Source organism: Topomyia yanbarensis, chromosome 1 (genome assembly GCF_030247195.1).
Source record: "Topomyia yanbarensis strain Yona2022 chromosome 1, ASM3024719v1, whole genome shotgun sequence".
NCBI classification, from domain to species: Eukaryota; Metazoa; Arthropoda; class Insecta; order Diptera; family Culicidae; genus Topomyia; species Topomyia yanbarensis.
The window spans coordinates 59,860,118-59,873,583 of NC_080670.1; positions in this window are offsets into that span (position 1 = coordinate 59,860,118).

A 13,466-nucleotide genomic window follows, 5' to 3' on the forward strand; every position below is an offset into this window, starting at 1 on the left:
GATTTGTGAAGGTTTGTATTTGAAATGAAATATGCATCGTTCAACGTGAATATTTCAAAGTGAAACTTTGGGAATCAATGTGAAACAAGTTTATACGTTGATATTAGTTTAGGAAATACTCTGGTCTGACTCCTATTTTTGTTAAATGCTAGTTACATCCACTAGTGCGAACAACTGGGGCTAATGCCATGACTGGCTCACTCACCCTACTATGGGATTCGCTATCTACATGGGACTGACTTGCGATTATGGGCAGTGTACTGCCAAACAAAATTCTACGACTCCGAAGTTGTAGCTCGTAGCACCCTGGAAAATACAAAACCAACATGCACCTAGTGGCGATAATAAGAACTTTTCAACTTATCAGTATCAGCATCCATAAAAAATAAAGAAAGAAATATAGCAATAGAAGGCAAAACTAGAATTGCACCCGAGGAAGCTTTGTACATGATTTTATTGAATTTTAATATTTCATGCAGCAGAACAAAACCTCCCGGTTGCAACCCATCTTGCTGTCCAGTTGATTCCGTACGCCACTACTGCAGGCACTAGACTCCGGGCGAGCAGCGCATTTTTGAAGAGCCAACAGTTCATGTTGATATTTATCCGTTGTTCATTCGTGCTTGAATTTCGGAGCAGTCCAGTAAAACTAGCACTAAAGATTGTCCATAAATAAATTGTACGATACATATTCAGCAAGAAACGAGCCAACCACCTACCCATTCTGAGGCTAGGGATGTATGGCGAAGGGCACGTTCCGTTTGCCGGGGAGCTGTCTACTCACTTTCATCCATTATTTATGTGGGCAAGATTTGCGTCGGTTCTCTTCTCATGAGTTGTGATTGTTGCAGGGAACTTTTCTTTTTATTAGAAAGGACGAAACAGATCGGACGGGCGATGCGGAATGATTTAGTTTCTACTTTGCAAGGGATTGTTGACCCGAACAGAGATTCAGTCAAGTGGAACTGGGCAGCGTAAGGAATTTTAACACAGTTTGAAGTTAAAAAAATTCTTGAAAACGATTTGGATTTGTCGTTCCTAAATCCCGTGTTTCAAATCTCCCCTTTGTAAATATTTCAAACATAGGTAATGCATACAATTGACATAGTACCAATATTGCTCAGAAATGAGTTTCTGATCTAATCAACACCGTCAGAAGAAAGCTACTCATCTTCTACTTTAATCCTTTTGCATGTAGCACAAGATCTCCAGCAAAAGCATGGCTTTGCTGAAATGTGCCTAATTTGTAACAGACCAGACTGGCCCGGATATTGCGATGATGTGGGGAAAGAAACTAGGAATCGGGGCTTAAAATGAAACAAGCGGAAGGATTGGAAATTAATTGATTTTACTGCTGCTATTTATCCATCAGCAGCTGGTACAGCCTGTTTCCGCTAACTCGTAAAATGGACGTAGAATTCCGAATGAAGTGGCATTCGAATATGGGAGGGTTGTCTATCTGGACATCCAGTATCTAGTGATATAATAGCTAAGATTGAAGAAAGCTCCAAGGAAATGCTGGGATTTCCTTGGGTTTAGTTTCTTATGCTATTTCTGATGCTAAACAACTACCGTAGGACGTAAGAAAGATTGACTAAATCAGATCGAGTTGGTTGGTCTGGTGGGACATGGAACAGCTTTCTGAATGTATATGAGAAGCATGTTTTCGAGTTAAACTGTCGAATTAGGTGTCGTAGGTAGCCTGTGCAGCCAAAGACTTCTCTGGTAATTCATTTCTCTGAAACTATCTCAGTCCAAGATATGTAGGTATTAGAACTGATGCTTGTGTCGCAACAAATGAATGGATACTTTCACTATCAGTATTGCTTCTATAAGTAAGCCACAAATCCTGTTCCAGGGTGTGGTATATTAAATGTGAAATTGAAACTAAAGCCCTGTGGCGAACTAACTGGTAGAAACAGCTAGAGCATGACTTTCTATCAAAGTTGGTTAGTTTTGACACCTGCTAGTATATCAAGTATCAATACATTTGGCAAGGTATCGAACCTATGAATAAAAGCAGGAATTAAAGATGCGAATTATGACAAAAAGTGGTTTAGCATTGAATGAATTCATAATAATTATTTTCGTAACTGACACAAACAAACGTCAGTGAGGTTTTTTGACGAGCGGTTTTAAGGTTGAACAGAGGATGGGCAAAAATCGAAAACGTGTAGTAGATCTTCGTCAAATTAATTAGCTTTTTGCCTTTCTCATATAAAGAAAGGCTATGCAATCACTGTAAAAATCGACTTTTTAACCGAGGCCCGGAGGGCCGAGTATCATACACCATTCGATTCAGTTCGTCGAGATCGGCAAATGTCTGTGTGTGTGTATGTATGTGTGTGCGTGTGTATGTGTGTGTGTCATTTAAACTCACACAATTTTCTCAGAGATGGCTGAACCGATTTTCGCAAACTTAGTTTCATCTGAAAGGTATAACGCTTCCATAAGCTGCTATTGAATTTTTAGTTGATCCGACTTCCGGTTCCGGAGTTACGGGTTGAAGAGTGCGGTCACACAGCAAATTCCCATATAAACTGGTACCACCATAATGTTCAAATGATGTAAAGCATATTAAAATTGATGTAACATTACTCTAGTTTGCGGGTCTGGATCACTAATGATCAATCAAAGCAGCTTTGACCACATTGGCCACCTATGACGGTTCATGACGCCCTCGGGGAACCCGCCAAGTTCCTAAGCTAATATCACACCCATTCCACAACGAATTCTCTACCGATTTTTACGAACTAAATTTCAAATGAAAGATACAGTAATACCATTGACTGCTGCTGAATTTCATTCGGTTCTGACTCTTGCTTCCGGAGTTACAGGGGTGTTTGTAAGGATACACTGGAATTTCCCATATAAATCGGTACAATCGTAATACCTCAGAGGCTAAAAACTATTGAAATGGTCACCAAATTACTTCTAATCGTAGATCTAGATCACTGATTGCCAATCAAACATTCTTTGAATATATTGTCCACTATCGACGATTCCGGAAGTCTGGAATTCCGGGCATATTACACAATTAAAGTCACATCGGTTCATTGGTGATGACTGAACCGATTTTCTCAAACCAAGTCTCAAATGGAAGGCAAAATATGCAGTTGAGTATTGCGTAGCCGCCCCTTCCCCCCTCCCCACCTTGCCCTTACACCTCCCTTCTTCATCACTCCCCTCTTCTTGGATCACCCTCACGCCCAGATTTCCTTCATCCACCCCGTATACCGAAATAAGATGAAGGATTTCTGACGCATCCTCCACACCCACTCTACTAAACCCCCATTCCCTACACGTTCAAACGCATTCCACCAACCTTTGCAAATTATAATCACATGAAGATAACATTGAACTCATGCTTATTAAGCTAATTAAATATTATTCTTTTGCCTTTCTTATATAGAAAGATTATGCAATTGCTCCAAAAACCGACTTTCTAACCGAGGCCCGGAGGGCCGAGTCTCATATAACATTCGACTTAGTTCGCCGAGATCGCAAAATATCTGTGTGTATGTATGTGTGTATGTATGTATGTGTGTATGTGTATGTGTGTATGTATGTGTGTGTATGTGCGGATTTGTTAACAAAATGTCCACATCGGTTACTCGGAGATGGCTGAACCGATTTTTACAAACTAAGATTCAAATGAAAGGTATAATATTCCCATAGGTTGCCATTGAATTTCATCTTCAACCAACATCTTGTTCCGAATTACGAGTTGAAGAGTATGGTTACAAAACAAAATTTGTTGATTTTTCCAAATCGGTTTCTCGGAATTTTCTGAACCGATTTTGACAAACTTAATTTTAAATGAAAGGTCCATCAGCTGCTGTTGAATTTTGTGTGGATCCGAGTTCTGGTTCCTGAATTACAGGGTGATACGTACGATCACGCAGCAAATCCCGATTCTAATGAATTCTGCGATGAATGTAAAAAGGTGATTTTTTTTCCAAAATGTAAACACAACTGTTGAATTTGTAGATCTAGGTCCCCAACAGTCATTCAAAGTCTCTTTGGCCACACTGGCCACCATCGACGGATCCGGAAGCATCCAAAGTCAGAATAACGGTTATATTGGTTTCTCGAAAATGGCTAGATTTGCTCAACTTAGTCTCAAATGAAAGGTGTTGCGTCCCCAGAAACTGATATTAAATTCCATCTCCATCCGACTTCCAGCACCGGAGTTACGGGTTGTGGAGGTCGATCACATAGAAAACTCCGATTCAAACCGATACCGCGATGAATGCAAAAAGGTGCTCTTATATATACTTACCAAGTGTAATAAGAATGAAAGACATTTCCATAAAGTTATATTGTACGAACCAGCTATTAAATCATAGTTTGGAGAAATGAGAAAGGCACAATTGCACCTCTAGGCGGATTAAAACAGGTTTTTTTTTTATTAATTTCACGAAGAATCAAAGTTGGCTAGTCGGGCCGCATGTGACACGCTTGTGTAAATTAGACGCGCCAGGTTGATAAAACCTTCCCTACGTCTGGTGGTGATGTATTTCTGCTGAGTACCATACAATTGAATTTATTTTTCAATTTTCACTGTAAATATCCGGTATAAGTATGAAATGACCGACACTTTGTGCTCTAGATGATGCCATAGTTTTAAATACCTAGGCGACTTTCTAGTATTGATCCATTTAGGGTTTCCGGAGAAAATAACAGCAGGAAATACTAGCTCCTATTTACACCGATTTGATATCTGATTTAATATTATCGATGCAGTTGAATACTGGAAAATTCAACTGTATCTATATTACCGAAGAACAAAAAGCGATTACGTAAAGATAATTTTCCTGGTTTGTTCCAAAGTACCTCCAATTTATTCGGTACATACTGGAACAATTTTTACATGAAGTTCAAAATATTGTCATGCTTATGCTACACAGTCTGTTATTCGATTTGCTTTTGAAAATACGAATTTCCGCATCATTCCACACGCAGAAACTAATCCACGATAACCGCGCTACCGGATCTCTCGGGAACCTTTAGAACTTGAGTTCTGAATAATGTTGTATTCCGCCCGCAAAATAATGCCTTGCACTTCATAAGGCTGTTCGCAACGCTGATGTATTCTATATGAGCTGTTATATTTTACAGCACCGATTAAAACAGATTGATCGCAATGCTGTAATGCAGACGCAGACAGCAGAAAAAAAAACAATGTGTGTCACAAATGTGATAAATAATAAAAAATCAAATAAACAATATTTAGAACAGGTGACAAAATCATCGCATTGGGAACACCGTGTTCTAGATGTATTTTGACAGATCCAAATAATCCGACGGCTTGTCATTTTGAAACAAATTTACATCATAATATTGCGAACAGCCACAGTTAGCGCTCAACCTCCGAGCCAAGCAGACATATATTGTATCGCTAGTAATCGGAAGTCGTGCACAGGCTTTTTTACAAACTCTTCTCTCACTCAAGCGGCTTTCGGGCATCGCCGGCCTCTATTCGAGTGAAATCCGCGATCAGTGTCGAAATGAGACGTCGCGAAAACGCCTTCCGCATTGACTATGCGCAGCTACCACGAAAGCCGCCTTTTGACGAGCTTCACCATTTTGGAATTACAGAGAGTGCAAGTAGTGCTAATCCAATCAAGCCGAAGTCTTGGATGTGCGTTCATCAAGGTCTGTGAACTCGCTACAGCGCAAAAGATCGTCGAAAAACACGATAATTTGCACGAGACAGAGATAGATGGTAAAATGTACAAACTACGAATCACGATGGAGGACGGAGCTGCAGAAGTAAAACTCTCCGATCTTTCCGAAGATGTCACAAACGAGGAGATTATAGAATTTCTCGAATCGTACGGGGACGTACTGTCTATCCACGAGATTTTGTGGGACAAGAAGTATACGTTCGGTGGCATCCCGACTGGTGTTCGGGTTGCGAAGATGTTAGTCAAAACAAATATCCCGTCGTTTGTCCTTATCGAATGGGAAACTATAGCCCTCTCTGATTACGGCCAACATTAAACGTGCCGACACTGCAACGCCTTCGTACCTAGCGGAATTTCGTGCATACAGAACAAAAGACTCTTGGTTTAGAATCTCGCCGCAGACCAACCACAAACTTCGTACGCAAAGATTGTTAAGCAATCGGCTCGACCGAAACCAGACCAATCAAAATTAACACAGATGAAACAATCCACCGTCAAGCCATCAAGCCCGAGAGCATCGCAAACCACAAGTACACCCGCAGTAGAGACGAAAAAACTGCGAATCCACTCTCTTCGCTACCACTACCGATGAACTCACGCGAGGAGGGGAACGGCAATTGCACTAAAGGAACATAATATATTATAGGAACATATTATATTATAATCTTCACACACGTCGAGAAAAGCCTCGACGGCCGTCTTATTGCATTGCGAATAGCGAACACCACACTGTGCAACGTATATGCCCCGTTCGGCTCGGCAACAATAGCTGAGTGAGAGAGATTCCTCAACAACTCACTCGCCGACTATCACCGCCATCGTACAGAGCATTTAATTCTAGCAGGCGATTTCAACTGTGTACTGCGGCCATGAGACACAACAGGACACAACCTAAGCCCTTCACTTCGAACAACCATCTAACAGATGCAGCTTCAGGACGTGTGGATTAAACTAAACCCCCAGATACCAGGCCACACGTACATTACATACAACTCAACGTCCAGACTTGATCGCATTTACGTGAGTTCGGGTCTTTGCGGCGAACTATGGAACGCGAATGTGCATGTGTGCTCCTTCAACAACCACAAAGCTGTAACAACACGAATCTGCCTTCCCCATCTCGGCAGAGAACCTGGGCGTGGATTCTGGTTCCTCCGCCCGCATCTCCTAACACCCGACAGCATCGAAGATTGCAGAATCAGTATTGTGGCAGTATTGGACACGCCAACGCCGCAATTTCGCATCGTGGATGAACTGGTGGATATCACACGCTAAACCTATGATCAAATCCTTTTTCCAGTGGAAATCGAAACTGGTATTTGATGAATTTCATCGTGAAAATCAACGACTTTACACGCAGTTACGACTAGCGTACGGTAGCTACTATCAGGGCGCAAACATGTTGACGACCATCAACCGTATCAAGGTGGAAATGCTACTACATCAGAGAGAATTCACGCACATGTTCGTACGCATAAACGAAACTTACATCGCAGGCGAACCACTGTCTACTTTCTAACTGGGTGAAAGGAGAGGGATAAGGACGATCATAACATAGCTAAGGAATGAACGTGATGAAAACATTAATCGGTCAGAAGAAATTGAACAACACATGCTACAATACTACACGAGACTCTACGCGGCCAACGAGACAGTTGAAGTAGGGGATGTAGATTTCATCTGTGGAAGGGTTATACCAGAGAACGACGAAACAAACGAGGTATGCATGAGCGAGATAAAAACATTTGAACATAGTAAGGCATGATTTGAGATTTGTTCGTTCTTAAAGCTCAAAACAACCTGTTGAAAATTTGCCGCTCTGGCCGAGATACACGCGGCAATTAAAACAAGCGCATCGAACAAATCTCCGGGTCCCGATGGCATCCCGAAGGAGTTCTACTTGTACACATTCGACGTTATTCACCGAGAAATTAACCTCGTGATGAACGAGGCCCTAGCGTTAAACTTCCCAACCGAGTTTGTGCAGGGCGTCATAGTACTGGTGAAGAAGAAAGAGTCAGGTGATACAGCTCACTCGTACAGACCAATATCGCTTCTGAACTATAACTATAAATTAATCTCGCGTATCTCGAAAGCGAGGATAGAGAACGTGATGGGAGCCCACCGTGTTTTGAGTGACGTCCAACAATGCTCCAACACCGACAACAACATCTTCCAAGCGAATTTATCGCTGAAGAATCGCATCGCACAGCTAATCGAGCGTAAGCGAAAAGCCAAGTTGATCTCGTTCGATCTAGGCAACGCGTTCGATCGGGTCAACCGAAGGTTCCTTTTCGGGAACATGTGCTCGCTCGGTTTCAATCGCGATTTGGTGGACTTACCTTCCAGATTCACTGAAGTATCGTCTTCTCGTTTACTCATAAACGGACACTTAACCATCGCTTTTTCAATACAACGATCGGTTCCACAAGGTAGCCCAATTTCCAGTGTTTTATTTAGCATATATATATACAACCAATACTACACCAAATACAGCGTGTGTGCGGGAATGATTTGCGTATGCTGACGATATTAGTGTAATTGTTGCAACCGTAGAGAAAATCGATCAAATACACGATTTGTTCTCTCGCTTTTCTCGCGTTTCGAGAGCAATTTTGAACTTGAGCAAAACAACATCAATAAACGTAGGACTAATTGATAACTCACTGGAAGTACCATGGATACAGTTGGCAGAAACAGTAAAAATCCTCGGCATTGTCTTCGCCAACTCAATTCGCTTGATGGGGCGATTGAATTGGGATAACTTGGTGGGAAAATTCACACGACTGATCTGGCTGCACTCGACTCGCTCACTTACCCTTCTACAAAAAGTGACGTTGCTGAACACCTTCGGAACTGCGAGAATGTGGTACGTTGCTTCCACACTCACACCGCCAACCTTACACGCAAAATTGACAGCTACGATGGGGAACTTCCCTTGGAGACAAATACCGGGTCGGGTGCCAATACAGCAGCTGGCACGCGATCGTTCACAAGGTGGACTGCAACTACATCTACTAGCCCTTAAGTGCAAGTCTTTGCTAATCAACTGGCATATTCAAGAAATAGACTGCATCCCATATTACAAATCTTTCGTCATCCAATACAACCCTAACCCAACAATCCCTGCAGTCAATTGCCCCTGTCTAAAACTTATCCATCAGCAGCTACCCCTCCTTCCTCCACAAATTCCGGCTGTTTGCTCCGGAGTAACTTCCGTGTACTGGAACAAACCTATTGTGAGGGGAAGTAATGAGGGAAGCCCATGCAAGGTTTATGGGAGCTTTCGTGATGCCAGTAAATATTCATGGTTGCTAGTTTTACTGTTTTTGTCTGTGTCTCAAGTCTGTGTATAAAGTGTCTGTAGGCGAAACTATCGTGTTCAATTTTGTGAAATTGTTATTACTAGTGAAGACATTAGGTTTATTCCAGTACCAGGAGAAACTGGAGGAACTCCAGCGCAAACAGGGAGAAAATCGTTCCTGTATTATCTTCCACTCTTTTTTCTTCTTCTGGTATCAAACCGGAGTGAAAAGCAGCAAGAATTTTTTGCTCCGGAGCAACAGGGAGTAACTTCCGTTTACTGGAACAAACCTATGGCTTACATCACGGCGGATCATTAAGTGAATTTCCCTCAGAAATCAGTTTACTGCTCTATATGCCACTCATCGCTTGCAGTGCCAGCTGAATCACGTTCTCCGAACAATCTGGATACAGTCAGTACTACTCTAGTCAAATGCCAATTTTGTGAACGAACGGTTTATATGCAGTGTTTTGGTTGGGTTCGCTCTAATTTGGATTTTGTTAATGGTCAGTCAAATCTATTGTGGTTTTGCGACGACTGCATAAAACAAGTCGAGCAATTGAAAGTGCAGGGAGCAGCACCAGTGGAGAACGTTGGCAGCACTCGACAGTTGCATGAAAGATGCGAAGAATGAATTGGGTCAAACTAATGCCCTAATCAAAGCCCTTGCAGAGAAACTGTGTGCGAGTTTGTTTCTGGTTCCAATATCTTCTTGACCAAGCATCAAGGGTCCACGTGAATTAATAATTGGGAAGTCTCCAAGGCGAAAACCGATGTCAAGTTTGCTTGGATTTACCTTTCGCATATTGTTCGCATATTTCCGAGGAGAACTTTGCTGCGTTAGTCCAAAAATGCGTTGCAGGCTCATAATCAGACTTAGGAAGCTAGTGGCAGTGGATTTTAGTAAATTTGCTTTGATGTCCTTCAAAGTTGGTTTGGATCTACAACTATGTATCCATCAGTTTGGCCGAAATGAATATTTTCCGTGCCTTCGAAGACCGCTGTCACTTACAGGATTTTATGCTTCTCTTCCCACAGTCGCACAGCTACAACGGGTCAACCACCGAGCCCCAAACATAAACATCAGTCTGGCTCTTGTGGATACAAGAGCAGGTGATCCTCCCCGGGCTGCCAGAGCCAAATTCCTCCAGATGGTCGAACAAAAATACTCAAACCATCTGCACACCTACACCAACGCCTCGAAACTTGGCGAGGGCATGGGCGCGGGTGTGAGCGGAATCAGAGCGGGTCTCGCCTGTCGTCTACCCTCCGTGTGTTCAGTGTTCTACGTAGAAGCAGCCGCCATTCTCTAAAGTATCGTCATCCAACATCATCAGGGAATTCAAGGCGAAGTCCTCTGAGAACTTCATCACTCACTGGAGGACTCTCCGAGGCTACTCCCAGAAGATAAAGGGAGACCTCGAAAGGTGGACAGACCGCGAAGACCGACTTGAACAAAGAGCGCTATCACGCCTCCGCGTGGGACATACGAGGATCACCCATGCTCACACCATCACCCGCGTCGACCCTCCAATATATAAATCTTGCAGCCCAAGACTCACGGTACCTACTAATAAACTGCAGGGAGTTCGATAACCTGCGGCGACACAACAACTTGCCCTCCTCGATTCGAGAAACACTGGCAAACGACCCAGTGCATGTAGAGGCGCTACTTACCTTCCTAAAGGATGCCAATCTTCTCGAATCTATCTAATGCAGACCGCGAACCGGCTGACTTCACACCATCCTCTACTGCAACCACCACCACTACTGATCACCGGGCCCTCCGACACACCCGGACCGGGTGCTGGGGAGGTTCTCCTGCGGCCCTTCTACAACCGAAATTCGTCAGCTGAACTACTACCAACGCACAGTGGCGGATCTTCAAACAAAAGTCGGACAAAACCTCAAATGTTACCTAATTTGGCTGAAAATCACAATTTAAGCTAATTTTGAGGTGCTGAGCTCATTTTTTATGTCAAAAGCTGTAAAATATTAAATGCATTTTTCCATACAGTGTCATAGAACCTTTCTTATAACTATGATCCCGTTTTCATGATAGAGTTTCCGTTACTGTTCACCAATGTCAGCAATATCATAAAAAATGAAGAACACTACTTTAAATCCATTATATAACGTGTTGGTTTACTGTAGATTATCTAACTATTTTACACAAAACACCATGCGCCTCCATACCAGTAACACAGCTTCAAAATCTCCTTAAACCTTTTTGCGCACCTAGGCGCAGAACGAGACCATGATATTCGAAAAGTAGAGGTTATTTTCCATAGAATGTATACTATGTGACCGTTCCGAAATGATTCCGAAATTTGTACAGAATACATTAGTGAAAAAATTATTTTTGATCTGACTACCTCAAACATATTTAAATTAAAAAGTCATAGTTCCAAGCGAATTTACCAGATGTATTTTATTCACTAACTAAGTTCTTTTGTTCCTCTACACAAAGAAACTAGTTGTGTTAAAATCGGACCAAAATCAAAAGAGCAACATGCATTTGAAATGAATAAAGCAATGGTGGTTTAGGAAATGAAAATCATTAAAAAGTCCGGACTTTGCTACATTTAAACTCATGTTAAAAATCGTGTTCTTATCCAATGATCATAAAATTTTTGAATATACATCATTCAATACATGAGAAATTTAGGAAAAATATAAAATATCAATATTTCAAAAATAAATTTTTGAGGTTTTGGCCAGCCTCCAGCCACTGTGCAACGCCCAGCGGGGCCCTTCGCCACACCCGGACCGGGTGCTGGGGAGGTCCCTCCACTAATCGCAAATCACCAAGTCACCCACCATCATCGTTCAGCGGGTTCCCCGACATATCAAAACCTGGCGCTGGAGAGGCTGGAAAGCTGCTTTCATTCCGGGGCTCAAAACCTCATCGATCCAAAAGCCAATTGAACTCAAAGAAGATAAACTTAAATCTGTGAAATGTATTGCAACTATCTCCCATCTTATGGCAAATGATCCTATGCGGTTAAAGACTAATAAATAAATAAAATAAATAATAACTTATAAATGTATTAATATATAGACATTCTAACGAGTGAACGTGCCTGTTCTGATGTGAGCTGGGCTAGTAGATTCGAGTACTTGCTATCACAGTGAAATCGGGCTCGTTTAGTGCAGCTTGGAATGAAATTTTACATTTTTTTTTTCCAAAAAATGCAAATCAGACAACGGATGAATAAAATAAATACACACAGTAGTACAAGTACAAGCATAAATAACACAGACCATATTTAATTCTTGAAAAAGACTAGAAAATATACTCGAAACGTTGGAGAGATCATTAAAGTTTGTTCTGCATAAATCTTAAGATCGATGACCGCATTTCAACAAGAACATAACCAAGACAGTCGGAACAGCAGAATCGTATTACCTCATGGTCTAGCGTATTTGAAGCGCTAACCGGTGTCCTACAAGGAAGCCATCTAGGTTCACTTATCTTTATTTAATTCATCAACGATCTCTGCACCCGCATCAAGTGTCACTCTACGCTGATTATTTGAATTTTTTGTTCAATTTATTCGGAGCTCGATTTAGCTGTGCTCCAACAGGATATAGTGAATATTGATTATCGCTGAATGGAATGCAGACCAACGTCGATAAAAGTAAGGTGATAAGTTTTGGACGCTTGACAACTCTAAGGCGCAACGAGTATACTCTTTTAGACTGTCTCATCGAAAAGGTGGACAGAAAACTTCACTTTTCCGACCCCTTCACTGGACTGCACAGTAGGGTGGGACAAAAAATAGATTCCAGCTCCGAGCAACTTTTTAGGTACCATTTGGGTCCTAGAACAACTGTGCAAATTCTCAGCTCGATCGGTGAAACTATATTTTTGCGCCCACTGTTTAAAGTTTACATGGGATTTTGTATGGGAAAGTTAACTTTTACAAAATAATTCCTCCAGGAGCCGCCCATTACTTCCTAAAAATAAATCGTTATGTGGTTTGTATAGGAAATTTAACAAAGAAACAAAGTCTCGAAAACCACGAAACGATCTGATGTTTGAGAAAAAAGTTATTAAGCAGAAACCGATTGATGCTCTGACGATTGATAAAATATTCATTTCTTCTAGCACCACTGCTGTTGGTTGTCCAATTATACGCAATTTTGTTTTAATCCTCTCTTAACGTATCTAAATCGTTTATCTATACTATTTGGCCACTTCGCAAGGTTTTGAGGGATAATTTGAGGCTTCTTTTACACATAATAAGAGAAAGTTAAAAATTTTGTATATAATTAGACCGTCAGAAGCAGTGATGCTATGAAAACTGAAATTTTCATCAATCTTCAGGGCATCAATCGATTTTTGCTTAATAACTTTTTCCACAAGCATCAGATCGTTTTGCAGTCTTCTAGACTTTGTTTCCTTGACAAATTTCCTATACGAATCAGACATCTGTTTATTTTTAGGAGATAACGGGCGACTCTTGGAA